Genomic DNA, 27,973 nt, shown 5'->3' on the forward strand with positions numbered 1-27,973 from the left:
ATTTTCAGGCTTCCTCCGGCTGTGACTCCCCCTCTAGTCACTGCTCTCCAGCTGAAATGTTTGAAATAAATAGGTCACTGCGTCCATTGTTCACCTCCCAGTCACTCCTCGACTGAGGGAAGCTAGGCTCCACCCTGCCACGCCACTAAAATAATTCTTCACTGGTTACTGTTAGCTTTCTTGTTGCTGAAGCCAATGGATTCTTTGCATCCTTATCATAACACCATTTAACATGGTCGACCTCTATTTGCTTCTTGAATATTGTCTAACCGCAGTTTCCATAACTCTCTCTTTTCCTTTTTCTTTCCTTTTATATATTCTCCTTTTCCAGCTAGTTAGTCCCAGCTCTCACTCTTGGGCTTCTCTGCTCATCTGCTGGGGGTCTCCCTATGCTGCCACTTTCATCTGACTCTGTTGTTCTTAGGCTGCTTCAGTTGTTCACCCAGAGGTAGTAACAGCCCTTGAATTCAGAGCGGGCTCATAGACATTCTTGCACTCTGGTGTAGCTTCCAGAACACTTCTCGTTCCTGAAATGTAAGGCTCCCTGTCTCCTAGAGGGCCTTTGCATATACTGTTTCCTCTGCCTGGAACATTCTCCCTCACTTGTTCTTTTCTTTTTGCGGTATGTGGGCCTCTCACCGCTGTGGCCTCTCCCGCTGCGGAGCACAGGCTCCGGACGCGCAAGCTCAGCGGCCATGGCTCACGGGCCCAGCCACTCCGCGGCATGTGGGATCCTCCCAGACCGGGGCACGAACCCGTGTCCCCTGCATCGGCAGGCAGACTCTCAACCACTGCGCCGCCAGGGAAGCCCATCCCTCACTAGTTCTTGTTCTTCCTTTCAGGTCCATCTTAGGCATCCTCTTTTAGGATGCCTTCTCAAATTTCCCCAGGTAGGTGCCTCTTACAGGTCTTCCCATGGCCCCTGTACTTCCACTTTCATAGCACTTTGTGTGATTATACTGTAAGGATATTCATTGTTCTGTAGTTGCCTGTTTACTTACCTGCTGCCAAGTTACCTATCTTAAAAGGGGCAGGATTGCTTTTGTTTGAGTCATTTCTGTCTCTTTGATCCAATATAGTGCCTGGCATATAAAAGTACCCAATAGGTAGTTCCTGAATGAGTAGAGGAGCTATGCTATTTGGGTTCATGAATTGGAAACTGGTTGATACGGAGGCATTGAGTTAATAGTATTGTGCAAACCATGTGTTACTGACCCACCATCAACTTAGCACACATTTTGTTTTCTCTCTCACCCTTTATATTATGTGTGGAACAACCCCCTCCCCCTTTGAAATTAGAAGCCCTTCTGAGCGGGAACTGTGTGTCATTCTTGGTGTCTCCCTCCAGTGCCTTGAACGTAGCTGAACTTCATTTCAGTGGGCCTAATCCCAGATAGATAGACACACATACACATATACAGTAAGTCCCCTACATACGAGTGAGTTCCGTCCTGAGAGCGCATTCGTAAGTCCAATTTGTTTGTAAGTCCAACAGAGTTAGCCTAGGTACCAACTAACACAATTGGCTGTATAGTACTGTACTGTAATAGGTTTATAATACTTTCCACACAAATAATACATAAAAAACAAACACACAAAAAATAAAGAAAACATTTTTAATCTTACAGTACAGTACCTTGAAAAGTACAGTAGTACAATACAACAGCTGGCGTATAGGGGCTGGCATCGAGTGATCAGGCAAGAAGAGTTACTGACTGGAGGAGGGAGAGGAGGTGGAAGATGGTAGAGCTGAAGGATCGTCAGCAATAGGAGATGGAGGGCAAGCTGCAGTTTCACTCAGGCCTTACGTGATTGGACATGCAAACGCACGTTCGCATCTTTGAAAGTTCGCAGCTTGAAGGTTCATATGTCGGGGACTTACTGTGTACACTCTGGAACTAAGTCTCATCTGTAACCCATCCTTGTCTTCCTCGGCTGGTCCTGCTTCGGGGCCGTGCACAGCCCATGCCACTCTGGAGGGGCAATTTCCCTGTGGTTTCTTAGTTCTTGTGTTCCAGCATGCTGGCCAAGTATGAGAGACGTCAGCGGTATGAGAGTCTCCCTCATTGAAACTTCATAGGTTTGGTAGCAGGGACTGACCAGTGCTGACAGGAAATAGAGGCATTTATTAAAAGCCAGAGTTGTCAACTTGCAGGATGCAGAGCTCTAGTTAGCATATGATTTTATGGTTGGTTTGGTGCTCCTCTATAAAAGTAAAGAACTGGATAAAAATGGCAGGAGCGTGCTTGGGTCTCTGAAGTTAGATCCTTTTTCCTAAGTAATTTGCCTTTAGAGTTTCATTTGTTTGGAATTTCCTGAGATTTTGATCTTGCCAGAAAGTTTCCAACAAAACAAAATTCTGGGCAGGTGAAGCATGTGCATGTGAAACGAAATCATTGCTTTTGTTTTCAACTCTTTTCTTAACGTATTATCCTTGGTTCAGCCCTGAAGGTTATTCTATTTTTTGTGGATCTCAACTTTTCTCTCATCTTCTGGTTCTTACAAAATGAGCGGTATTGTTTGAATGGAGAAGAGGAGGAGAGGAATAAAAATAAATGTAAAAGCTTTGTTCTTGCCTAGGCAGGCTTGGCTTTATATTAGTAGCTTGGAGCAGAATGACATGTCTAGTCTGGTGAAGAAGGGATATTTCGGGCTGGTTTGGCTTCTTGTGGATTTTATTTTTTTTTTGTTTAAAGGTTTGTGTTTTAAACCAGAATTTTTCTGTGAATGTAATCAAATTTAGATAAACGCACTTAGTTTCACAATTTGCAGGGCACATTTCTGTTACCTGTGTTAAACACAAGTCATTGTGGTGAATGACTTGGGTCAGGTTGTTTCTCAAATGAACTGAGATCTGGCATGGTTTAAGTGGTCACAGAGCAGACCTGTAACCCAAGAGAATTCTTTTTTTCCCGGTTCAGTGTCCCTTCCTCCAGACGTGCTGCTTTCCCAGAGCCCTAGGAATGCCTTTCATCAGAGTAGCCGTGATTAAACGAATAGAGGTTTCCTGTTGGACTGCAGCGCTCACCTGCCTTCATTCTGTTCATCTCAGAGCAGAGGTTCTGGATCCTCAGTGTTACTTACTGAGATTGTTTTAAACATAAAAGTGCCTTTAACGAAGGCCAGAGGTAGAACAGTTGAGAACAAAGTAGAAATAGTGTTAAAGACAGAGTTGTTGGCAGGAGTCTTGAAGGAGTGTTGAAGATAGTATGGGAAACAGTTAGCAGTTAGCATTTATATTCCAGTTTGTTGGTTTCAGACCTACTTGTATGGTCCCCGTATTGTAGTCTGTGTGTTACCGAGTCCCCACCCACCATCATCCTCTTTGTCTTGCTCTCCCCCATCCTTGCTTCCCCTCCTCACCACTCTCTCCCCCCATGGCCACCACAACCACCACTAGCAATTACCAACATGTTGGATCTTGAGGCTGCTTCCCTATAAGGATGTGGGGCAAGTGGGGTTGGCCATTGACGTCGTTACCAAGCTCTGTGGGCTCTCTCACTGTGTGCCTCGTGACGTTTGATTGGCTGCAAACTAGCAATAAACTGCTTCTTCTGCTATCTAATCTGTAGTTGCTTTCTATCTCTGTATTTAAGGGTACATCTATAATCTACCAATGCCAGTTGAAGAGGATAGATGATAGAAACAACTGTATGCTTAAGCAAGTTGGGAGAGATGCTAATAGACAGCCAGAAAACTACAACAGCCTGTAAAACAGAACAGGCTCAGTTTGTGGCAGAATTTTGTGTTCAAGAATTTTGTTTTTTGTTTGATTTTTAATATGCCTGTTTCGTCCTTTTTAAATTGATAGTCTTCAAATAAAAAGCTACGGCCAGTCTTGTGTGTCATGGAGTCCCTGGCTGTGAGGCTCAAAGTTTATTACTATCCAGAGTGTCCCCTTAAATCTCTTTGGGTCAGTTCATGGGAACAATGTTCAGATGGACTTTTCTGGCTGGCAGAGAGTCAACTGGTAACCAAGCATGAAAGTACAGACAGTCCCTAATACATACATGTGTCTGCTTCAAAAGGTTGAAAGTTAGTTGTCTGGGACTCTGAACATATTTTCTGTAGAATCAGTGCTATGAGTGGTGGTTAAGTTCCAAGCTTACCCTGGTACCTATTTATTCTGCAGTATACCTGAAGTATTCCTATTAATATCATATGTGATTTTCCCATAGAATTATTATATATGATGATGATTACTATATATATTTAATATTATACATAATAGTGATTTTATGAATAAAAACCATTCTGGGTTCCATCTGGGGGGTAGTGTGTTTGTGTATGTGGTGGGGGGGTGGCTATAGGTGTGTATTAATACATCCCCTTCTCATGCAGCCTTGCCACTGGAAGTGGTTTTTCTTCTCACCTCTAAGTAATATGGACTCTCATGGATTTTGGAGGAGAGGCTGGATTCAAGGTTAGAGCTGTGAGGAATAGATTAGGCTGGCATTTCTGGGGCTAGAGAACAATGACAGCTCCCAGGACACTTCTTGGGCCTGGCTGTCTCTTCATTACCCTGTTTTGTCTTCTTCCGGGGTCCCCAGGCATTGACCTTTTTTTCCTTGGTTATCATTTTTTTTGCTTGGTTACCATTTTTTTTTTGCTTGGACCAGGGTTTTTGCCTCTGGTCTACAACTGAATTTTCTATCAGGGTCTCCTGCTTTTGAAATAAATATATAGTCTTTTTGAGGTTTTCAAAATTAAATGTTGTGGCAGAGTTATCACATGTTAATTTTGCTGTGAGAAATTGTAGAATCCCAGATGACTGATTTTTATGATCTTTATAAACTGCACCTGTATTTCCATTTCATTCTCCTGTGTTATATATCACATTGCAGAAAATAATAGCTTTTATAATTAATACTGCCTCCCTTGATTACATTTCTTGTCTAAGATTTGTTTTCAGATAAGACCTTTTCATGACCGTACACAAAACCGTACAGCGCACTTCCTACTTAAATCCTCTGAATCTGTCCACAGCAGTGTTTCAGAGTCCAAAATGACTTCTGCCAGGAGACTGGATAAACCGTTGGGTAGGTGATCTCTGTGGTCTTTTATGACTTGATTTGTGCTTCACCTGATACAAAGAAATCTTTTAGGGTAAGGACAGGCTGCATTAGCTGGTCATAGCAAATGGGACCTCGGAGAACATCTGAATGGCACAGCAGGCCTGGCCGTGGCAGCCTTGTGATAAAAGGGTTTGCCTCCAGGGCCATCATCTCCCATAAATATCACATTCCCCTCCCTGAACCCACAGGCACCCAAGTTGCACCTCATTTTTGTCCTCAACCAAGCACTGCTGAGATGCTGAGGCATTGGGCTCTTAGCTGATGGCAATAGTTGGTCTGGGTGTTTCCAATTAGCAGTTTGCTGCTTTTAAACTGGCTTGTGGAGAGCTGCAGGGCTGGAGGTTCCCTGCTAGTTCATGTGTGGCTTTTTGTCCCTCACTTGACAGCTGCTATTTCACTTCTCAGCAGAAAGGGACACTGTGCCCACCCAAGCCCACCCAGAAAGGAAGGTGTGATGTACCACTTCTGAAAGGTTCAGTCTGGCATCATTGTAAACAAGAAGGTGGGTCAGGTGGGGCTGGAGGTGGAACGTGGCTGCTCCCCAAAACTACAGATCGTTCTACAAGTGCATTCTGGCATAGTGTGATGAAAGCTTCTAGCATTTTATTCCCCTTAATAATCGTGAGCACAGAAGGGGTAGGGGGGGAGTGGGGTTGTCTGGCCATAGAAGCTGTCATATTAAACAGCACTTTCTGGTTTTAGCAAGTTTTATCCAAATGAGACTTCAGATTTTCTCTCTCTAATTTACTGGCAGTTCTTCTGAAAATGTCTAATTATTTTGCCAGAAAATCACTCAAGCACTTAAGCCTTTTTTTTTAACTTGTGCAAATATGTTACATTCTTTTAAAATAGATCAGATAGAAATGGGAACTCGTAAGATTTTATATATTTTCTAATGCATTATTTTTATATTAAATAGGTTTCTGTAGACTTTCTCATGCTTTTGTTTAGAGGATGTATTTTGTAATGTAGAGCATGGCTTTACCTTGCCTTGTAAGCTTGATACATTTTTTTAACTACCCAGCATTTTTTTTTCCTGTATTGTGAAATCCACTGAATAATTATAAAATCAGTAGACACTTGTTTACAAGTTAATATGTGTATCTGTCCTTAGTTGCACTGACTCAAAAGCTAAAGTAACCTTCAGTTCTTTGATTTACCCTTACATCCAACTGATTGCCAAGTCCTCCAACTTCATTCTTGAAATGTGCATCTGAACCTCTTTCCTTCTTTCCTCATCCTCTTCCCTTGTCTCCATTCAGGCCCTCCTCATCTCTGGCCTTTTATGGTCACCTTCAGCTGGTTCAGACTCTTTGTTTCCATCCTGTCTTTCATGGGACAAGAAGTGATATCCCTGTCCTACTTGAAAACTTCTAGTGGCTCCCCGTTGCTGGGACTGTAGTCTCCTGATTCCTTGGCCTCACCTAACACAGGTGCTTAAAGCAGGTCTGGGTAAGGGTGTTGGTTTAGCTCTGCTGACCAGCACCCCTGCCCCACCCCACCCCTTCCAAACTGGGTTGTCATTGGTGCTGTATCTTCTGTCTGCTGAGCGGCCACCATTCACCCTCCTTTCAGCTCACAGGCCCTGCCTCAGTGGAGCAGGTGCCTCCCGCCCCCGACACTGAACTGACTTTTCTGTTAAGTTCCCTTTTTTTTTGTTCTATGGGAAATATTAACATGCTTTCTCTGTTACCTCTATACCTGAATGTATTAATTTTCCCTAATTCACCTGAGGAATCCATCTCTCTAGGGGAAAATTAGGATTTGGTTACAGGAAGAAAACCACTGAGAAAACGTATTCTGCTTCTGACATGCCAAATAGCATTTTTTGCAGTGTGCTCTTCCTTTTTAACACTTAATAATATTTTATGGGTTTCCCTGGTGGCGCAGTGGTTGAGAATCTGCCTGCCAATGCAGGGGACACGGGTTCGAGCCCTGGTCTGGGAAGATCCCACATGCCACAGAGCAACTAGGCCCGTGAGCCACAACTACTGAGCCTGCGCGTCTGGAGCGTGTGCTCCGCAACAAGAGAGGCCGCGACAGTGAGAGGCCTGCGCACTGCGATGAAGAGTGGCCCCCGCTTGACGCAACTAGAGAAAGCCCTCGCACAGAAATGAAAACCCAACACAGCCAAAAAAAAATAATAATATTTTATATGAATTACTATTTTAATTCTATTGCTTATATATTATTTTCTTCTTTGCTGGAATGTGAACCCTCTGAGAATATGAGATCATGTCTTTTAGACCTTCGTATCCTCAGTACTGAGTGTACTGTAGTGTCTGGCCTAGTGTCACCTTGCGGACTTGTATCATGCACTCATTTAACCTTGCTTAAACTATACATACTGCCACAAGCAAAAAAGAGAAATTCCTTTAAATACCACATTGTCCTATCAGACCACACCTTGATAATCCTTTGTAGGGAAGGGGAGACTACTGGTGAAAGAGAAACAAAAGAAGTTAAGATCCGGGCTTTAAAATATCTAAGGCTTCAATGCTGGCAATTTAAAGTATTTTTTCCAATGTTTTAATCTTAATTGCATGAAATTTTTGCCTCACAGCTAACTATAGAATTCAGTTGCCATATAAGATGGCATTTCTGTACACCCTTCAGAAATGTTTGTGGAATTAAATAAACCATATTCAGCACTTAAGGGTAATCTACCTAACAATTATTGAACAGAAGAGTCGTAATTTGTCCTATAAACCATTATGATGGTCACCTATAAGTTCATATAAATTATGTTGGCACTTAGTTCATTACAACTTTATTGGGTGCCTGTGGATGCCAGGCAGTGTGCTAGGCAGTGACAAGTACAGGGGTGAGGATGATAGGGAACACACACCTGTGGTCTCGTTAATAGTCACAGGAGAGAGATGACATGAAACAGTCACACAAACTATTAATTGTGGAGGAAGTGCCATGAAAGAAGAATAAAAGGTAGAAGGAGAGTGTTGAAGAAGGGGCTTTAAGCAGGTATGAAGGGGTCAGTGAATCCTTGGGCGAGGCCTACAGGGTGGGGTGGGTGAGCCTTTCAGTTAGAAGTGGCTTAGGAATTTTCAAGAACGCAGGGAAGGCATGCACGGCCTGAGCATTGGTCACCAGAGTATGTCACCTCCTGAGATAATGACTCCCAGAAGTTTATTATTCACTGGCAGAAAGTAGTACTTCCCCTTTGTTTATACACGTTTTAAAAATTAAGGATTTGTCTTATACTAGAATCCCCTGATTTGTTGAACAGTCCTGTATTCACTATACTTATTCATATTCCTTGAGATTTTATAAAATATTTTTAAAATACCTAAAGTCTTGATTATATCCTTTCAACCCTTGTTAAGAATTCTTATTTTTGTAATTTATAGTATATTTCATTATACAGTGATATATTTACTATGGAAAAGAAAAAAGAATAAAAGTTTTCTTTATCCCTATCACTGCAGAGTATAACTACTATAAACATTTTGTCTGTATTCTGCCAGTCATATTTTAATTGAAATTTTTATTGAGATAATTACAGATTCATGTGCAGTTGTGAGAAATAATACAGAGTGGTCCTTTGTACACTTTGCCCAGTTTCCTTCACCATGATAACGTTGTGCAAAACTGTAGAACACTATCACAACCAGGATATTGACATTGATAACAGTTTGTCCATCTTATCATATTTCCTCAGTTTTACTTGGGCTCATTTGTGTGTGCATTATTTGTTTCCCATAGACTCTTGTATTAGTAATGCTATTTTTTTTTTTTTGCGGTATGCGGGCCTCTCACTGTTGTGGCCTCTCCCATTGCGGAGCACAGGCTCCGGATGCGCAGGCTCAGCGGCCATGGCTCACGGGCCCAGCCACTCCGCGGCATGTGGGATCTTCCCGGACCAGGGCACGAACCCATGTCCCCTGCATCAGCAGGCGGACTCTCAACCACTGCGCCACCAGGGAAGCCCAGTAATGCTATTTTTTATGTGATTTCATTCTAGTTTTTTTCTTTTCTGCCCTCAAAAAGCATCCCCTCTCCTAATCTTTTTTGTTGTTGTTGTTGTTGGTAGGAGTTTATTAATTTATTTATTTTTGCTGTGTTGGGTCTTTATTTCTGTGCAAGGGCTTTCTCTAGTTGTGGCAAGCGGGGGCCACTCTTCATCGCGGTGCGTGGGCCTCTCACTATCGGTGGCCTCTCTTGTTGTGGAGCGCAGGCTCAGTAGTTGTGGCTCACGGGCCTAGTTGCTCTGCAGCATGTGGGATCCTCCCAGACCAGGGCTCAAACCCGTGTCCTCTGCATTAGTAGGCAGATTCTCAACCACTGTGCCACCAGGGAAGCCCGCCCTCTCCTAATCTTATATCCCTCTCATGCCATTGTGTGTTTTCTCTAAACTTGTTTCAAAAAGCAGCTACCTGTAAGAGAAATAAATAGATTAAAAATAGTTAGTCCGAATGTACTTTACCAGCTTACTGATTGTTTATAGCCAGTTTAGCCAGTTTATCTGGCCTTGCTGCTGAAAGATACTCTGGGTGGTTTCTAACCAAGAGAGAACCATTTAGTGCCATTCAAAATAGACTGAATTATCAACAGTGTCTGAAAAGGGCCTGACAGTGAGTTGCCTATAATTTAAGCAGAACAGAGTAAGTAGAAGAATAAATATGTACCAGGAAAGTACAAGTAACAAAGGAGGCTTAGAGATCTTTGCTGTTATTTCTTGAGCAAATACTCTTCTGAGGTCATCTGTCTACTGACTCCCCCTCTGTCGAACAAATAACCAAAAAGATAATCACCACGTGGTTGCTGCATGTGTAGTCAGTTGACTTTCGGTGGCCATATGATTTTCATATGTGGTCTGGTTTTCAGTGTTGCTTGAATTATCTCAATGCTCCCGTTGAGAAAATTCAGAAAATACCCCCAATTTTCAATTTTGGAGTAAAAAGGAAAGAAACAATAGGACATATGAAAAGTAAAAAGGAAGTTGTTTTAAAATACTGTAACTGAGTTCAGAAAGCATGAATAGAGCAGGAGAGAAGCCAGGATGAGTGACGCTAGTCATCAAGTGGCATGGGGTCGCTAAAAGCACATCAACCAGATAATCAGCTTGAAAAAATTTAAAAGGAGGAGATAACTGCCAAGGGACTCTATCCAAGCAAATGGAAAGGACTTGAGAAGAAAAACTAGTTAGGCATGATTGTCTTGTTATTGGATAGTGAGAGAAGGGAGCTCTTTCTGTCCAGAATAGGATCTCTCAGTGGAGGTTAGGCTCTCACTAATGAAAAATAACTGTTGAGTTCTGGCTGGCCTTATTCAGCAGCTCTTAATAATTAAAATTTAGTAACGTGAGAATATGTGGAAGCTACTTCAACAAGAGAATCTGTTTCTCAAACCTAACTGTTAAAATGCTGAAGTTGTTTTTATTTTAACCCAGCTGTTATTGAACATTATTTTGGAGGCTCTAGATAAAGTAATAAGATAAGAAAAGTAAATCATTGCTAAACAATTGGGAGAAACGGATTTATTCTATTTACAATGTGATTGATCAACCTAGAAAACGAGTTTAAGAAAAATTACATGAGTAAAAAAAAGAAAAAAAAAGAAAAATTACATGAGGAAATGAAGGTAGGTGAGATGGCTGGATAACAAGATTTTATCATAGAATAATATGTATAATGTGGGCCTATCTATGTAAAAACAAATAGTAAGAATTCATAAATAATGAATTCATTATTTAAGAATTCATTGTTTATTTTGCATGTTTGGAGGACTGTTAACATTGGTTAAGTTCTTTCATTACATCTTTGTATTGTATACACTGGACATGTTATTTTTATAATTTTTGAGGAGGAATTTTATAATAAGTCTTTCAGTATTTAGGAATGCTTATATTTTCTAATGACTCCTTCTATACTAATATCTTTATCATATACCCCTAGTGCCCTCAGTTTTTGCATATTACTGTGATTCCCTTCTGTGAGCCGTATTGAAGTTACCTAGTAATCAACTATTCTTCCCTTCCCTCTCCCCCCAGCATCTGATTTGAAATATTCTCAGTTGCTATCTGAAGAGTCTCAGTCAATATCCGTAAAACTATTAGCAAGATTATTCTCTTTTTTAAAAACTCTTCCCGTTCTGCCTTCCACACTCCCTTTGGTGGTTGTACTCTACATTATATAGTACACCGTCTCCCTTACAGCCATCCTTTTATCTTAGACCTACTAGTAAATATTAATTCTCACTCTCAGTTGTTCCCTAAATCTCTCTAGTCATTTTGGTTGCCTGATGCTCATTCTCTCCTAGATTCTTCAGGAATGGTTTATAGAAACAATATTCTGGGAATTAACAGTGCACGTTCATAACAGTTTGTCTGCAGCTTTAATATTTGAAGGCCGCATGGTCTGTATATAAAAATCTTTGGATCACACTTTATTTCCTTAAGTAACTTAAATATGTTATTCCACTGTCTTGTGGTATAAAGCATTGCTGTGGATGTTTGGTGGTCTAATTTTTAGCCATTAAAAGTGACTTGGTCTTTTTGCTAGATTCCCAAAGGATTTTTAAAATCTTTTAATTCAAAGTGTAATCATTTATTAAATCATATCTTGCTCTTGGCCATTTTGGGTCCAAGAAGAATTCTTCCCCCAAATCAATGTGTTCTTTCAATGTATAGTTTCAAACCTTTTCTTTTTTTAATTTCAGAAGAGTCTTAAATTCAAGCTTTCAGTATTTCTTTTGTTACATTGCTTTCCTTCTCAGGGACTCAGCCTGTTGTGTGTATGTTTGATCTTCTTTGCCTATCATTTATTTCTTTCACTTCCTCTCAAAAATTTTAAAATCTTAATAATTTGCTTTAAAAACATGAAAAATTATTAAATATAATTTTAAATTAAAATACAATTTCAAACTTACAGAACAATTATAACACTACAAGGAACCTATTTCTCTTTGGTTACTTCTTTTTGAATTTCTTTTTTTTAAACTCTCCTGTTTTCTGTTTCCTTTAAGGCATTAAACCTATTTATTTGCTCTTGTGTTCCTCCTTGTTTTGTCTTCATTTCTGAAAATACTTTCTTCTTTTCTTTTTAATTCTTTCCTGATTTCTTTCACTTCTCTTTTCAGATCATTCTTTTTTCCAGTTACTTTGGTTCTTAAGTTCTCATTCTCCTTTATGTTGTTATTCCATAGCTTCTACCATTTTCTTAGTTTCTTGTTGGATTAGTTTCATCTTTTGTGGGCATCTTTCTAGCCTGCTTTTGTCTTCTGTAGGGATATTGTTTGTCCCTTATTCTCTTTCATATATTAATGCTGTGTGGAACTCAGCTGTTCCTTGTCTACTGACCGTTTTTAAGTGAACAGTTTCCTGGTAGTTTTAGGAAGAAAGGGGTGGGTCAGATAGATGTTCTAGCCCAGGGCTCTCAGGCTCCCTCTTTAGTTGGCTTTGTGAAGTGACTTTTAAAGCATCTTGTGTTTCTAAGATCTGCTTCCCCTGTTCCTCCCATTTTTACCTATTATCTCAACCTTCTCTTTCCTTTGCTCCTTTTGTCTGTATCTTGCTCAATTTGTTCTGCTCCAAGAAGCTTCTCCTCCGTGCAGGCTGTGTCTTACTTAGAAGGTCTTAGTTTTGAGAGTCTGTAGGGCCTAGGCTGACCCAGCACCTTGGGGAGGGGGAGCATGGGGATGCCTGTGAATTGGAGCCTACAGGATCTGCTCCTAGTTTGGCTGCTCACACAAGTTGGCCTGTCACAATTCCCAGTGAGACCTGATGATTTGGGGTTCTCCTGGTCACAGCCATCAGAACCCCCCCTGTCGTCTTGATTCTCCTTCCTCCCACACAAATGTTGATACCACATGGGTCTTAATAACTGGCTGTCCCCCACTTCCTTGTACTTTCAGAATCTCTGGTTTTGTTTTAGTTGTTGTCTGGTTTGGCTATCCTGTTGCTCCATTTGTTTGTTTGTTTATTTATTTATTTATTATTTATTTTTGGCTGCGTTGGGTCTTTGTTGCTGCCCATGGGCTTCTCTCTAGTTGTGGTGAGCAGGTGCTGCTCTTCATTGTGGTGCGTGGGCCTCTCTCCTCTTGTTGTGGAGCATGGGCTCTAGGCTTGCGGGCTTCAGTAGTTGTGGTGCGCGGGCTCAGTAGTTGTGGCACACGGGCTTAGTTGCTCGATGGCATGTGGGATCTTCCTGAACCAGGGATTGAATCTGTGTCTCCTGCATTGGCAGGCGGATTCTTAACCACTGTGGCACTGGGGAAGTCCTCCATTTATTTTTATGGGGATTCAGGGAGAGTGGAAAACTGTGGCCACTGCTGCCACCATCTTCCCAGAATCATAAAGCCAGAGTAATCACTCAAAAACACATATCCAATCATATCATTCCTCCCTACTTTAAAAAAAACTTGAGTTGCAAGAATCCTTCACGAAAACTTTCAAACATATAGAAATAGGCTAGTATAATGAACCCCTACGTATTCGTCACCCAGTTTCAATAATTAAAAACTTATGGCTCATCTTTTTTCCTCTGTATCCCCTACCTATTAACCCTTCCCAGCTCTAATGTATTTTGAAATAAATCCAAGCATCATAACAAATACTTTAAAAAAAAAATTGAACACTCAGGGGTCAGAGGAGCCAGAACCACATCTTCTTTGGACTTGGAGAGGAAAGTGAAATGTCAAGGAAAGCTGATGTTACCATCCAGGGTCTGGGCTGAGGGACCATCAGCCTGGAAATACATTCGGAGTACGACCTTAGGGAGCTGACCGTCATATCGAGCTCTGCTAGGCACAAGGAGCTAGGAAGACAGCACTTGCCATTCCTACCTGAATATTGTTTGCAGCAGGGGGCCCCGGTGGGTCCTGATTTAGGAGTGCTGAGTGCTGACAACGCTTAGTCCCTCCTCGGCCTGGCTCAGGCACTCCATGTAAAAGCCTTCCTGCTATTCCAGCCATTGACCTGCTCCTCCCTAGTTTGTAGGGAGGATGTAGGGAGCCTAGATTTCATCTCAGTTGGAATGTAGCCTTCTCCAGGAGTGTACCACATCAGAAAATCGTGCTGCCTGCAGGAGAAGTAGAGGGGAAGAGGCACATCCTTCCAAGAAATGTTTCTCTCACACCCAGCCATTCCCTGGGTATCATAGCAGGAAATTACTCATTACTGGGAAATCACCGCTGACCTTTCTGTTGAGGAAGTCAAAGAGAGAGCAGAGTTCTCAAAGTTAGTTGGGTCACTGGTGCTTTCTTCTTGCATTCATTATTTGTTTTCCACTGCCATCCTCATGCTATCTCTATTTTCATAATTCCAAATTCATATCTCACCTTGGTTCGTTCTGACATGTTTAGCCCACCCATTCAGTGGATCCTTATTGAGGGCCCTGTGTCTGCAGGAGTCGTGCTCTGCCGGTGAACAAGCTGGACCTCACGTGCCTGCTCCTTTGAGCTGAGGAGGCTCAGCCAGCAATCTCTCTTGGAAAGCCTCTCCAGCCCTGTTGAGCGGAGGCAAGTTTAGGAAGTGTTATGTGTGTGCCCTGTGCACCCCTAGGAGTCTGGGCACAGAGACCTGGGTCGCAGGCCACTTTCGTGTGGTGTGGGCCCACTCTCTCCTCTCTGACCTTTGGTGTGATGGCAAGGGCTTGGAGAGTGACACAGGCAGCAGACTTTGGGGTTGCTCCAGTGGAGAATGGCCATCCTGTCTCCACCCCAGCCTTCATTGCTAAGGTTTCCTTTCAAGCAACAGTGCTGGAACAGACTAGGCAAAACAGCTTAGATATAACTGTATGATGTATCTTCTCCCCTTAATGCCAACCAAAGTTGGCAAGGAGAGGTGACAGGTCAGCAGTGCCCGAAAGAGCTCTTTCCTCTGCACCAGATGTGGCTGCTCCACAGTTACTCCTGAGTTTACTATTTTCATTTTTACCAGCTCCTCTCATTGCCTTTCCCTTCTTCCTGTGAATAGATTTTGCCTCTGAGCAGGACTTTCTACTCAGTAGCATTGTTTGTGGCCACAGCGGTCTTCCCCCACCAAGTAGGAACTCACTGAGGACAGGGACGACGACAGAGCCACCTGCCCCGTCAACAGTTGGTACAACCTGAAACGCAAGAACAAAAATTGGCTGCAAGTACAGTGATAGCAATGTTGCAGTCTTGACTCTGAAGGCGATCCTCAAAACTTGACTTTGACATCGTATGTAAGGGTTTGCTTTAAAAAATATACTTGGGTGGTGAGACCAATTACCTTTAAAATAATTTTACATTTCTGGCTTTTTAACTGTCCTGTTCTCTAATGAACATATCTCACTGAAACTTTCCACTGTTTGCTCTGAGTAATCTTGTTTACTTGAAGATTGCTTTACAGTGCAGTAAGAAAACAAACATTCTAATCGTGAGTTTTTTTCAAGTTTAGGCATTGCTGTTACATGAAAATGTCACTAGACTTAGTGTCCCTAAAGTTCTTTATTTATCCTGATTTTTGTAAAATGTTTGATTTATTTGGTCCTAGGGATTTATTTTCCTGTTAGCCCAATGAAGATGTCATGATTTTGTGAGCCTTGGGGAGAAGAGTGCCTAGCTATTGTATTATCTTTAAAGGATATTACTTCTACAATAGCTTCAGTTATTTATGTAATAATAGTGGCCCTAGGTCTGTCTCTAGCAATATGTATATGGATTTTGGTTCCTATATAGTTTTAGTTGTAGCATTGAGATATTGAGCAAATCCTCTTGAGGAAGTATTTGGCATCAGTCAGCCTTCTAAAAATTGATCATATGTTATTAGCAGAGGTTTACTGCCTCCTTTCATTGTATAGAAAAATTTTTTTTTTTATGTATCCAGTTCTAAGAAGGCAGATGACCAAAAGATCATGCAGCTGTTGCCGGAGGCTTATGGGTGGAGAGGAGGAAGGGATAGAACCGTTTTTAAACAATTGCATCTCCCTAAATACGTCAAGGAGATAGGAAGATGTTCTAATTTGATTTGTTGACATACAGGTATTTTATGCTGGATCTTGTTTTAAGTAGTTACTCTGAAAGTTGCTTTTTATTTAAGTACACTTAATAAATTAAAATTTGCTTTGACGGAAGTTAAAATGTTAGAAATCAGGTAACTGACATGGAGAACTATGCTTTTTAAAAAATAGTCTGCTTAAAAAAAATAGTCTGCTTATGGACATGGTGAACAGAAATAATTTAATGTTTTAATTTTTTCTTCTATTTCACTACAAGTTTATACGCGTAATAATACATACCAGATAAATATGGGGGAAAAGTTTTGTGCCAGAGCCATCCTGCCTACTCTTTCCTTACAGAAGAACAAAGTAACAGTATTCATTTTAACTATAGAAATACTATAGTGGGTTTTTTTAATTCCCTATATTTTAATCTCCTGTGTTCCTCTTGATCTTTAATTTGCTAAAATAGTTGCAAAGAATGAATCTAGCCTGCATTAATCTTCTTAAAAAAACACAACTCTACCTAGTTGTAATGGTTCGTCTTTCTCTTAAAAATAGTGATTTGTTCACTCTGAAATCTGAATGATCAGTTGCAGCTGCATTTTGTTCCTATTTGAGTTTAGGAAGAAGGGAGGAGGAAGCACTCTGTAATATACAATTTGAATTACTGTAATAGACGGACACAAGGATTAGCATAGTGGAACTGTTAACCTGACAGAACCAGAAGAAACATCTATTCTTAGCATAGTTTGAGATTTAAAGGCAACATAATGGGTATAGTTGAAAATTGTAGAAGGAAAATAAACCAGATGGGTTAAGATTAAATTTTTTTTCTAAATTGTTACTACCATACTGAGGAAGAGGACTTTCTACCATTAGAGGCAATAAAGAAAATCGCAGAGGGAAAGGTCAATAGGTTTGAATACTTAAAAATTTTAAACTACTTTAAAACTCTTTATTACTTAGGTAATGCATATGCGCTGTAGAAAACAATTGGAAAACAATAGAAAATAAAAATCACTCATAATTCTGCCAAGTGGCAGCTCTCGTTATTATAATGACATTTTATGATAATCCTCCCACAGTTAAAATATTTTTATTTAGGGGAAATTAAATTTAAATGTGCAAACAAATAAATTGACAAAGTGGTTTCTCAGGATAGACAAAGAATTGTTGGCTTTAAGATATGTAAAGAGCTTACATGAGTAAGAAAAATACTAATATTCTCGAAGATTGGTAGGCAAAGGACAGAGACAGTCACTCTGTGTTCATCATTCAGCAGATGTTGAGTGCCTGCTGGTCAAGTTAGAGTAGTGTTTACTGTGCACAAAAACGGCTGTTGGAAGGGACAGACATGCCATATTGTCGTCTGTATGTTTTATTCCAACATCTTGAGGCATAATCAAGATATAAATGAAATTGTATGAAAAAACATTTTTCTTTAGTTGAATTTTTTCAAAAATAATGGAGAAGATTGTATTTATGAACTTGAGATGGGCAACTGTTTCTTAAACAAGACACCCCACAAAAACGATAGAGGAAAAGATTGATAAGTTGAACTACATTGACCTTAAGAACTTCTCTTCAATGGGAGAAAATATTTGCAAATGAAGCAACTGACAAAGGATTAATCTCCAAAATTTACAAGCAGCTCATGCAGCTCAATATCAAAAAAACAAACAACCCAATCCAAAAATGGGCCTAAATAGACATTTCTCCAAAGAAGATATACAGACTGCCAACAAACACATGAAAGGATGCTCAACATCACTAATTATTAGAGAAATGCAAATCAAAACTACAATGAAGTATCACCTCACACCAGTCAGAATGGCCATCATCAAAAAGTCTGCAAACAATAAATGCTGGAGAGGGTGTGGAGAAAAGGGAACCCTCTTGCACTGTTGGTGGGAATGTAAATTGATACAGCCACTGTGGAGAACAGTATGGAGGTTCCTTAAAAAACTGAAAATAGAACTACCATACGACCCAGCAATCCCACTACTGGGTATATACCCTGAGAAAACCATAATACAAAAAGAGTCATGTACAACAATGTTCATTGCAGCTATGTTTACAATAGCCAGGACATGGAAGCAACCTAAGTGTCCATCAACAGATGAATGGATAAAGAAGATGTGGCACATATATACAATGGAATATTACTCAGCCATAAAAAGAAACAAAATTGAGTTATTTGTAGTGAGGTGGATGGATCTAGAGTCTGTCATACAGAGTGAAGTGAGTCAGAAAGAGAAAAATACCGTATGCTAACACATATATATGGAATCTAAAAAAAACGGTTCTGAAGAACCTAGGGACAGGACAGGAATAAAGACCCAGACGTAGAAGATGGACTTGAGGACACGGGGAATGGGAAGGGTAAGCTGGGACGAAGTGAGAGAGTGGCATGGACATATGTACACTACCAAATGTAAAATAGATAGCTAGTGGGAAGCAGCCACATAGCACAGGGAGATCAGCTCGGTGCTTTGTGACCACCTAGAGGGGTGGGATAGGGAGGGTGGGAGGGAGGGAGACGCAAGAGGGAGGAGATATGTGGATATATGTATATGTATAGCTGATGCACTTTGTTATACAGCAGAAACTAACACACCATTGTAAAGCAATTATACTCCAATAAAGATGTTAAAAAAAAAAAGAGCTTCTCTTCATCAAAAGACACCATTAACTTTGGGTTGTTTGCAGAAGTGGCCCCAAATTCCTCCCATCCCTGTCTGTCACATTCATGCCCCTCTGAATGTGACTCTCACCAAGAGGTGGACAATCACTTTTGAATTTGTGCTCGGCCACGTGACTAGCTTTGGCCAGTAGAATGTTGGTGATAATGACACAAGCAGAGGCCTAAAAAACATACAGGCATACCTCGTTTTACTGCACTTTGCTTTATTGTGTTTTTTACAAATTAAAGGTTGGTGGCAACCCTGTGTCAAACAAGTCTACTGGCACCAGTTTCCCAACAACATTTGCTCACTTTGTCTGTGTGTCACATATTGGTAATTCTTGCAATATTTCAAACTTTTTCATTATTATTATATTTGTTGTGGTGACCCATGCTCAGTGATCTTTGATGTTACTAATGCAAAAAGATTACAACTCACTGAAGCCTTAGCTCACGGTTAGCATTTTTTAAGCAATAAAGTATTTTTAAATCAAGGTATGTACACTGTTTTTTTCAGAAATAATGCTTTTGCACACTTTATAGACTAGTATAATATAACCATGACTTTTATATGCACTGAGAAACCAAAAATTCATGTGACTCACTTTATTGCGATATTCGCTTTATTGTTGTGGTCTGGAACTGAACCTGCAGTGTCTCTGTACTTGCATATCTTTCTTGCTGCTTTTGAGAATTCTACCGTTACTACAGTGTGAACAAACCCAGGCTAGCCTGTTGGATGATGAACGACACTGACCTGATTACTGCCATCACCCTTGTCAACAGCCAGCCAAGCACCAGGTTTGTAAGTGAGGCCAGTGGGCCACCAGTGATCACAAATGCATATGGTGAGCCCAGCCAACAGTACATGGAACCAGAGACAAGCCATCCCAGCTAAGCTTAGCTCAAATGGCCAACCCCTAGAATCACAAGCAAATAAGCTGTTGTAAGCCCTGTGTTTTGGGGTGGTTAGATACGTGTATCAGTTGCTTTTGCCAACATTTGCAGTGTGTGTGACCACCAAAGGACTTGTGCCCAGAATACATAAAGAATACTGCATATCATTAAGAAAAAGACAACAGCCTAATAGGAAAAAAAGTGGACAAAGGCTACATATGATATCATTCCAACTGTATGACATTTCTGGAAAAAGCAAAACTATGGAAACGGTAGCAAGATCAGTTGACAGGTTGACAGGGGTGTGCCGGGAGAGAGGGAGGGATGAATAGGTAGAGCACAGGGTTTTAGGCCAGTGCAAATACTCTGTTTAATGGAGGATACATGTCATTATAAATTTGTCAAAATCCACATAATGTACAAAACAAAGAGTGAACCTTCTTCAAAACACTTCAAGGGCTCCTCTGGCCTGTAGCAGTAGTATCTTGCTCTGGTATTGCCACTTTTCCAGGTGTCTTATAAGCAGGTGTGACATGTGACATCAATGCTGATGTTATGATAAGTTACTTAAAAAACAAATGGCTGTAAAGTCATTCACAGAATGTTACTTTCACTTGCTGCATTCAGATGTTTTCTTAATTAGGAATATCAAGTAACTCTGATTATTGCATGACTTAGTGGAGAAAACAGATAGAAAGCCACAGGCTATGGGCTCACATGGGGTTTTGTCTCTTGTAACCTTATGATTAGACTAACATGTCTTGGCGTGGTAAGTAGTAAGCATTCACTGAACTGTTGATTTTATTAAAAGTCCTCTCTCACCAAATTGGCCCAAAGAGATTTTTCTCCTGAAGCCCTGAAGTTTTTAAGACCGTTGCTGTTTATTCAGCAACATCCTAAATTAGCTTTATGTAAGTAGAGTTGCATCTCACACTAGATTGAGGTCTAAAAAAAGATAAGAAATCTGTGCATAGATCAGGTTATCCTTAATTTACCCATAATGTGTGGTGCATGTGGTTTCATGCATACAGCCTGGTACCATTGTTCTCAGGCACAGTTCAATGCTAGAACCCTTTAATCTAAGCCACAGGAGGAAGCAAAAAGAAAGGCAGATGCAGGGCTTCCCTGGTGGCACAGTGGTTGGGAGTCACTGCCTGCCGATGCAGGGGACACGGGTTCGTGCCCCAGTTCAGGAGGATCCCGCATGCCGCGGAGCGGCTGGGCCCGTGGGCCATGGCCGCTAGGCCTGCGCGTTGGAGCCTGTGCTCCGCGGCGGGAGAGGCCACAGCGGTGAGAGGCCCGCGTACCGTAAAAAAACAAAAACAAAAGAAATGCAGGTGCAGATAGAGTTTGGGGCTTCTGAATCATTCTTTCTGCCTTTCCAAGAATGATCAGATCCTTGGTGGTGGGGAGGGGGTGTAGGTAGAGTATCCACTTGCTCAGGGCTTTAATCCTGTTTTACTGTTATTCTTGATGAATAGTCATGGATGTGTTTGTGTGAGGTACATGTGACAGTGCCTATCTGAGAACCTAGCGTCTCTTTATCTGGCTGTTCATCTTCATATCCTTATTGCCTGCCACATAGTCAGTGCTCAATAAATATTTGGATGAATTGCAGGGACTCAAACACCGACTCTAGACCTTGCTTCTTTAATCCACATACACAGAATTCTTTGGAAAGCCAGGCAGAAGAGCTTGGTCACCTGCTTCCCCTCTTCCCCAAATTGTCATTTTATCTTGGTGGCTTCAGTAAAAAACTATCACTTCATAATGCTTTTGGGCATTGGTCACGTCTTTCCTCATCAGCCCTAATCCCCGAAATGGTATGTAGAAAAGTACATTTACATCTAGAAAGTATTTAGAAAACTCATTTGGTTGATAACAATAATGCCAAAGCCTTTTCTTTGGTTATGGTACAGAATCTTGTACTGCTCTTGGAATATTAAAGAAATGCTTAACCAAAGCTAGTTTCATTTTGACATCCTGTTTCCCTCCCATTTACACTCCCAAGTTATACACAGACTATCATCAGTTTCATAAGTATGGTTCTGTTATTTCAGAGTAGGAATATCGTGTGGGTTCCTAAGGTCTCTCCCTGTGACCACTGAGCTTAGGGAAATTAACCATGGAAGGAGGAAGCTGGTGGTTGGCAATCTGGTTCCATGTAAACGAAGGTGTAAACCTTCCACTTTCAGATGTCTGCCAACTACTTGTGTCCTTAGTCATCTGTACCACTGTCCTCGGCAAAGTGCCAGAACCCCAGGGCCTGAACACTTAAACTGTCCCTATGGAAAGCAGAAGGTAAACAAAACAGAAGTGAAAGTAGATTCAATTTTTTAGACTGTTCTCTTACAGGAATGGGTTTTGTGGTTCTCAGCATTAAAAAAAAAAATACTTGTTCCAATATGTTTCATTGACATCAATTACTGTAAGTCTGATTCATTTTCTGCCTATTGATTTCTGCCCAAGGTGAAATTTATGACATTTAACAGAAAACATAAGTGATTAAAAAAAACAAAAAACAGATACTTTAAGGGTTGTAAAAATAAGGTTTAAAGTCAGTGGTACTTGAAAACGCAATTTTTATATTTCTTTGTTAACTACTCAGCTGTGTAAAAAATAAATAAATGACAATGTTAACGTTCTGTTAAGCTTCCAGGAGATGTTGTGATTTACTTTGAAGATTTTTTAACCTTACTGTTTTGCAGCTTTACTCTGACCCTAACGTGTGCGTACTGATTTATATTTTAGGGGTGTGCTGGGGCTGCTCTATCCTCTGTCTCTCTGAACTGCTCCTTCACATCTCCTATTTCTCCATGCTGTGTTCCTCTGCTTTCAAAGTACCCATCCTTTGTGTTCAGTGCAGAGTGTTTATCTTCATCTGTTAAGGGTTTGTTGTTGTTGTTTAAATTTCAGTGATTGTCAATTCCATTTCCAAGATTTCTCATTTGTTCTTTCCTATCCACTTATTCTGGCTTCATTCCTCCCTAGATTCATTTATAGCATCTTTTTTATACATGATTCCTTTATTTATACCTGATCTCAAATATATTTATCTTTAAAGTGCTAACAATAAATTTCTTGTGGAACAGATTTATTTTTCTAGTTGATTTGTTGGCTATCTTTTTCAGAACTAGTCACCTTCTGTTTTTTTGGTACCTTGCTTGCAGATCACTTTGAGTGGGAGGCCTGTTTTTTTCATTTGTTCTGTTTTTGAGCCTAGCTGTGCCTTTGTGCTTTTCTTTATATTTAATCAACCTCGCTTTGTGTTCAGAGCAGAGGGTGCACATCAGAGCGTGAAATTGGTCCCACCATGTCCACCAGATGGTTCCCCTTTGTGAAGGGTACTCCACACTTTCCATTCCTGCCCTCATCCTCGTTTGTGGCGAATTTGTAAAACAATTTGATTATGCTTTTTTCCATGTTGTTTTCCAAATGTACATAATTGTTCTGGTAGTGATTTGTAACTCCATTTTCTTTTAACCTTACCCCCGACCAGTGTACAAGATGACCCAACATTTCCTCAAACTCTGGCAGGGATGATTATTGTATATCCTTCTGCCTTTTAAATGCTGGCCAGTTTTGTTCCTTCCTCCCTCCCCCTCTTTCTCTTTCAACTACCACATAAGAGTCTTAGGTTCTTGGTTTACTTTTCATCATCTTTTTCTGTTCACTACGTAATCATTTTAAATTTTAAACCAAAGCAAGCTTGGTGCTTGTTAGCTAAATTTTAAGCTTTTTCATTATTATCTAAGTGTTGTAGTTTATCTTAAAATTTAACAATATTGAGTATGTGACTTCTCGTGTATTGATTATATAAACAGATAAATATAATAAAATATTTTCCTAAGGTTTTTGTAGTAAATTATATTGTTCCATTAACTAGTATAGATAAAGAATACAGCATTGCTTTCAACTTGAAAGACATTGAACTTCTGACTGATAATTTGTGTATTTCTCAGAGTATACTTTGTTATGCAGAAATTTTATATTCTCATTTATAATGAGATTTATGAATAACGAAATTTGTTCAACACGTTATTTTGAAGAGTTGGTTGCTAAAATTTTAGTCTAGCCACCCCTCCCCCCCATTTCTATATATATCTCCCTATTCAGTGGTGACTACTGCAAGAGTTCCAGGAAATGTACACCCTGTATGTTCACTTATTGCATTTTAAATTATTGTCTTTACTGTACTTCTGCATTTCCCTTCAGTCTAGTTCTGTCTATTTCTGAGAGCCAGTAGCTTCCATAAAGTACTGGATAACGGTCGGAGCAATCAAATTAGGCAACCATTTGTAAAATGGGGGTGCGGGGGAGCATAGAAGATGCTGAAGGTGCTAAGGGACTTGTAGTTCACTGCAGTTCTAGCAAATAAAAGGTACCACTGGAGTCTTTTCTTCCTTTAGACTTTTAAAACAGATGGCTGTCCGAACCATCTAAAACTAACCCTTTTTGCTTTGAATCCACGTTTTAGTAACACTTTTGGTACTCTCTTGTCAGGAGGCCGTGTGACTCAATTGCACAGCAAAATAATAATAATAATAAAATGATTGGAAAGCAGGATTGGACCAGACATTTGCTTAAACATATTCCCTTTCAAGAACATTTCTGTTCCATAAAATGAAGCAGATTGGTATGGAGTTAAGGACTCTTTGAGGGGGACCTTTGGAATCATCCCTTAATTCCATCACTAGAATTAGGTTGAGTGCCTACTCTGAGCCTGGGCCGGGGCTAGGAGGGGTGAGAGAGGTGAAGGTCTAGGCCCTTCCCAGCAGACTCCCAGCTTTAACAAGATGCTGGCTCCACCTCATCACTCTCAAATAGTTTTAAGAGAAATATGCATTTTACTGTGGAGCCAATAAGAGACATTCACCCTATTCTGGGACTAAAGAGAAAAAGGTGTTAAAACCAAAATTGCTAGGTTTAACTTAACAAAGTGCTATAAACCTGAAAATATTTCTGCAAGGCTGGATTGGCTTTTATGCCTATGTGTTTTCAAAAACGGAAATCTCAAGTAAAAAATTACCAGCTTTTCACCCAAGTTTGACTTTTTGCCTAATTGGATTTGGGAGGTATTTGAATAATGGATCATGAGCTTTCCCGTAAATACAGAAATTGATTCACTCTGGGCCCTAATTCATTCCAGAATTACCAGAGCTTTATAAGCATGTTATATCCCTTTGTACTCACTGGGAGGTCATCTGTTATCTTGTTAAGTGAGTGTGGGAAGATGGGAAATAAAGAACTAGCTTTAGAAATTATTCAGGTAATGTCAGTTTCTGCCCTGCTCACTTCCTTGCCTCTTAAGATTTCCAGTTCAGATGTTTTGTTTAAACTTTATCAAGCATTTTCTAGCCCAGCTTTCTAGCCCAGCCAAATCATAATTTTGGAAGAACTGCTTTTTTCCTCTCATGAAAATGGTTCACTATAGAGATGAGTCAGATCATTTTGGGTGCCCATATAAAATGATAGTGTAATTTAAACCATTTGCCTGTAAACTTTGACCAAACTTGAGCTCTGCTTCAGTAGCACATCATCAGATTTATTCTCCAAGAGAGCATGAACGTTTGACGTCCATTACATATGATGTTTCGTTCTATGACATTTCTGAAACCTACACTAAGAATAGGAAGTAAGCTTCTAAAAAACCAGTAAAGAACTGTCCGAGGGAAGGAAATGGATAGGGTATCTATTTGTTGGTATATTTAATTTCCCACTGGTAACATTTCTAAGTTAGTGTGATCCCATCCCTGAAATTATGAGGTACACTTTGAATGATTCTTGAAACGTTCAGTAGGTATTTTTTAGGGGATGCTTCTGGGAGTATGTTTCATGGCAAGTTTATTGTTTCCTTTTTGGCTTGGCTCCTCAGTTTACCCAGCATTCATCTTTTCATCATCAGCTTTAAGGCCTTTATTTTATTCTGTGTGTGGAAATTTTACATACTTTGGTGGATTATTTAATCTTTGGTCAGAGTAATCAAAGATCTTCTAGGGATACTTCATGCTTGGGATGAAAGTCTCCTTAAAGTTGTTCATCAGTCAGGGATCTGCTTTTTCTACCGCAGTTAGAAGGTTAGCTTACCTTTGATACAGTTTTAGAATACAGAAATCTTGTTTTGCTGTAGTTCTGTAAAGGTTTGTGGTACAGCAGTGTATCTGCTTTCTTCTAAACCACTGTTGGTAGTTACTTTTAATTTTAAAGGTACTTTATCACTCCTCAATTTTAAGACTCTAATCCTGGCATTTTATTTTACTGAATGAAATGTAAATACTTGTATTCAAAGCATGCATATATTTCCCATATGCCATTCTAAAATTGAGAAACACTTAAACTGGGTATATTTTATTATTTGTAAATTATACCTCAAAGCTGGTCAGAAAAACTAATTGAAATACATAATTAAGATCTGTGCATTTTGCTCTATGAGTATACCTTAATTTTAGAATCTCTTTTTTAAAAAGTATTGTGTGAATAACTCCTATTTTTATTAGGTATCTCCGAGTTTTGCTGTGTTCTCTCTCACCAAAAAAGTACAGATTAATAAATCCTTTGGCTGAATAAAATCAATTGCACACTGTTGTTGCTATTTTGGCCCTTATTTCCTCAGAATGAATACTTGTTAGTTCAGTGGTTTATCCATGTCAATGATTTCTTCCATCTTCATCTAGTCACACCAGCTGGAGTGATCAGATTGTTTCACATCACAAGGCAAAATTCGTACCTTTTGCTAAACACTTCCAAATAACAAGTAGAATAAGAAATTTAAAACTGAGATTTATTTTTTCAAGTCATTTTTCTGTGTTGTGTAGCATTTCCCTGAAAGCTTAATCTCATCCATAAATGATGTGATGGCTAAGTTACTACTGGACTAATTTGTTTAATCCCAAGTGGGTTTATAATATATCATCATAGCTTTAAATTATTATCTCATTTCTAGTATGAGTCAAAAACTCCTCCTTGTCATTTTGTAGTTTTTTTAATAAGTAGAATAGCAGAATGTGGGCATTCTTTTTTTTAAATCCAAGTTGAATGTATACATGGTTTAAGAGCTTAAATACCATGATAAGCTTATAATAAAATGCAGTTACTTGCTGCCCATACCTCCCTGTTCCCCAGTCTTTCTCTTCATGGATGACTATTTTGAACTCTTTGAGCTGCTGACTCTAGCTTGTATTTATTTCCGTATTTCTAAGGAAAATGCTTATCTTTGGATTCATTGATTTAGATCTTTCCTAAGGTATAGGGTTTCACTTTCTTAAACAGCCATTCCTTCTGCTTTCCCACTTTGCTTCCCCTCCCCCATTCTCCCAGTATGTTACACTTTTTGGTTAAAACCATATTCATTGTGTACATTATTTGCCTATGCACACAGTCACAGATAGTGTTGTACTGTACTGTTTCCTTTTTAATAGATTTTCCTGTAGTTAATACTTTCCTGCCTTTTTTTCATCTGTAGAGTTTTCTTTCTACCTGTTGCTAATTCTTCCCATAGCTTCTGATAGCCTCTCAGAACAATTTTCCACAAGCTCAGTCAGTGCTATGCAATAGAGATACAGTGCAACCCATATGTGTAATTCTGCTTTTTCTAGTAGCCACAGTAAGAAAGATAAAAGGAAGCAGATGAAAGTAGTAGTATAGTTTGCATAATCCAATATGTTCAAAACGTTATTTCAACCGATAGTATTTCAAATATCTGAAATACCTTACTTTCTTTTTTTAGCACTAAGTCATCAAAATCCAATGTGTATTTTTACACTTGCGCAACATCTCTTTTCAGGCTGGCTGCATCTCAAGTGCTCTCAATAGCCACATGTGGCTCGTGGCTGCTGGGCTGCTGTTTCGGACAGAGCAGTTTCAGGTGATTTCTCAGCTTCAGATTTGGTCTTGGAGGCGTCCCTACTGGGGACCTCTGTTCTTTGGTCTGGGTCGCTGGGTCTGTAGGCTGCCACACAGCTACCATTTTGAGACTTCTTTGCTTTTCTTCTCAGTTGGATTCCCTGTTTTCTGGACTTCAGGTCTTCTCATTTCCCTTTGGTGGTCTCGTTCGGTCACGGTTGGTACAGGGGACAAAGGCATGTTGTTGACTCGTCTGTCTCTTGAGTCATTCTGGGCCAATCTGGCTGCTTGCCTCCTAGTGCTGGTATATGGTTGTCATCTTGGGGCCTCCCCCGTCACAGCTTTTGTGGAAATTTCCTGTGCCTTTGCTCTTGTGTTGGATCCTTCCCCCCGACCCCTGTCCTGTATATCTTACATCTTTCTCTTTCTTGGTTTATTTCCTCACTCAGGTGGAAGACATGCTCCAGTGGATTGCTGCAGCAAGGGAGCAGGGGTGGTAAAGTTTTTGAGACCTTGCATATCTGAAATGTTTTTCTTGTCCCTTCTCTCTTGTT

General features: G+C 40.1%; 1 protein-coding gene across 2 annotated transcripts in view; it reads left to right on the top strand.

The window, feature by feature from the left end:
- The window catches only part of PTPN1 (protein tyrosine phosphatase non-receptor type 1), a 68,042-nt gene that overhangs the window by 15,360 nt on the left and 24,709 nt on the right, over positions 1-27,973 (top strand). The window lies entirely within an intron of this gene.

This window comes from Leucopleurus acutus (genome assembly GCF_964270905.1).
Source record: "Leucopleurus acutus genome assembly, chromosome: 16".
Taxonomy (NCBI): domain Eukaryota; kingdom Metazoa; phylum Chordata; class Mammalia; order Artiodactyla; family Delphinidae; genus Leucopleurus; species Leucopleurus acutus.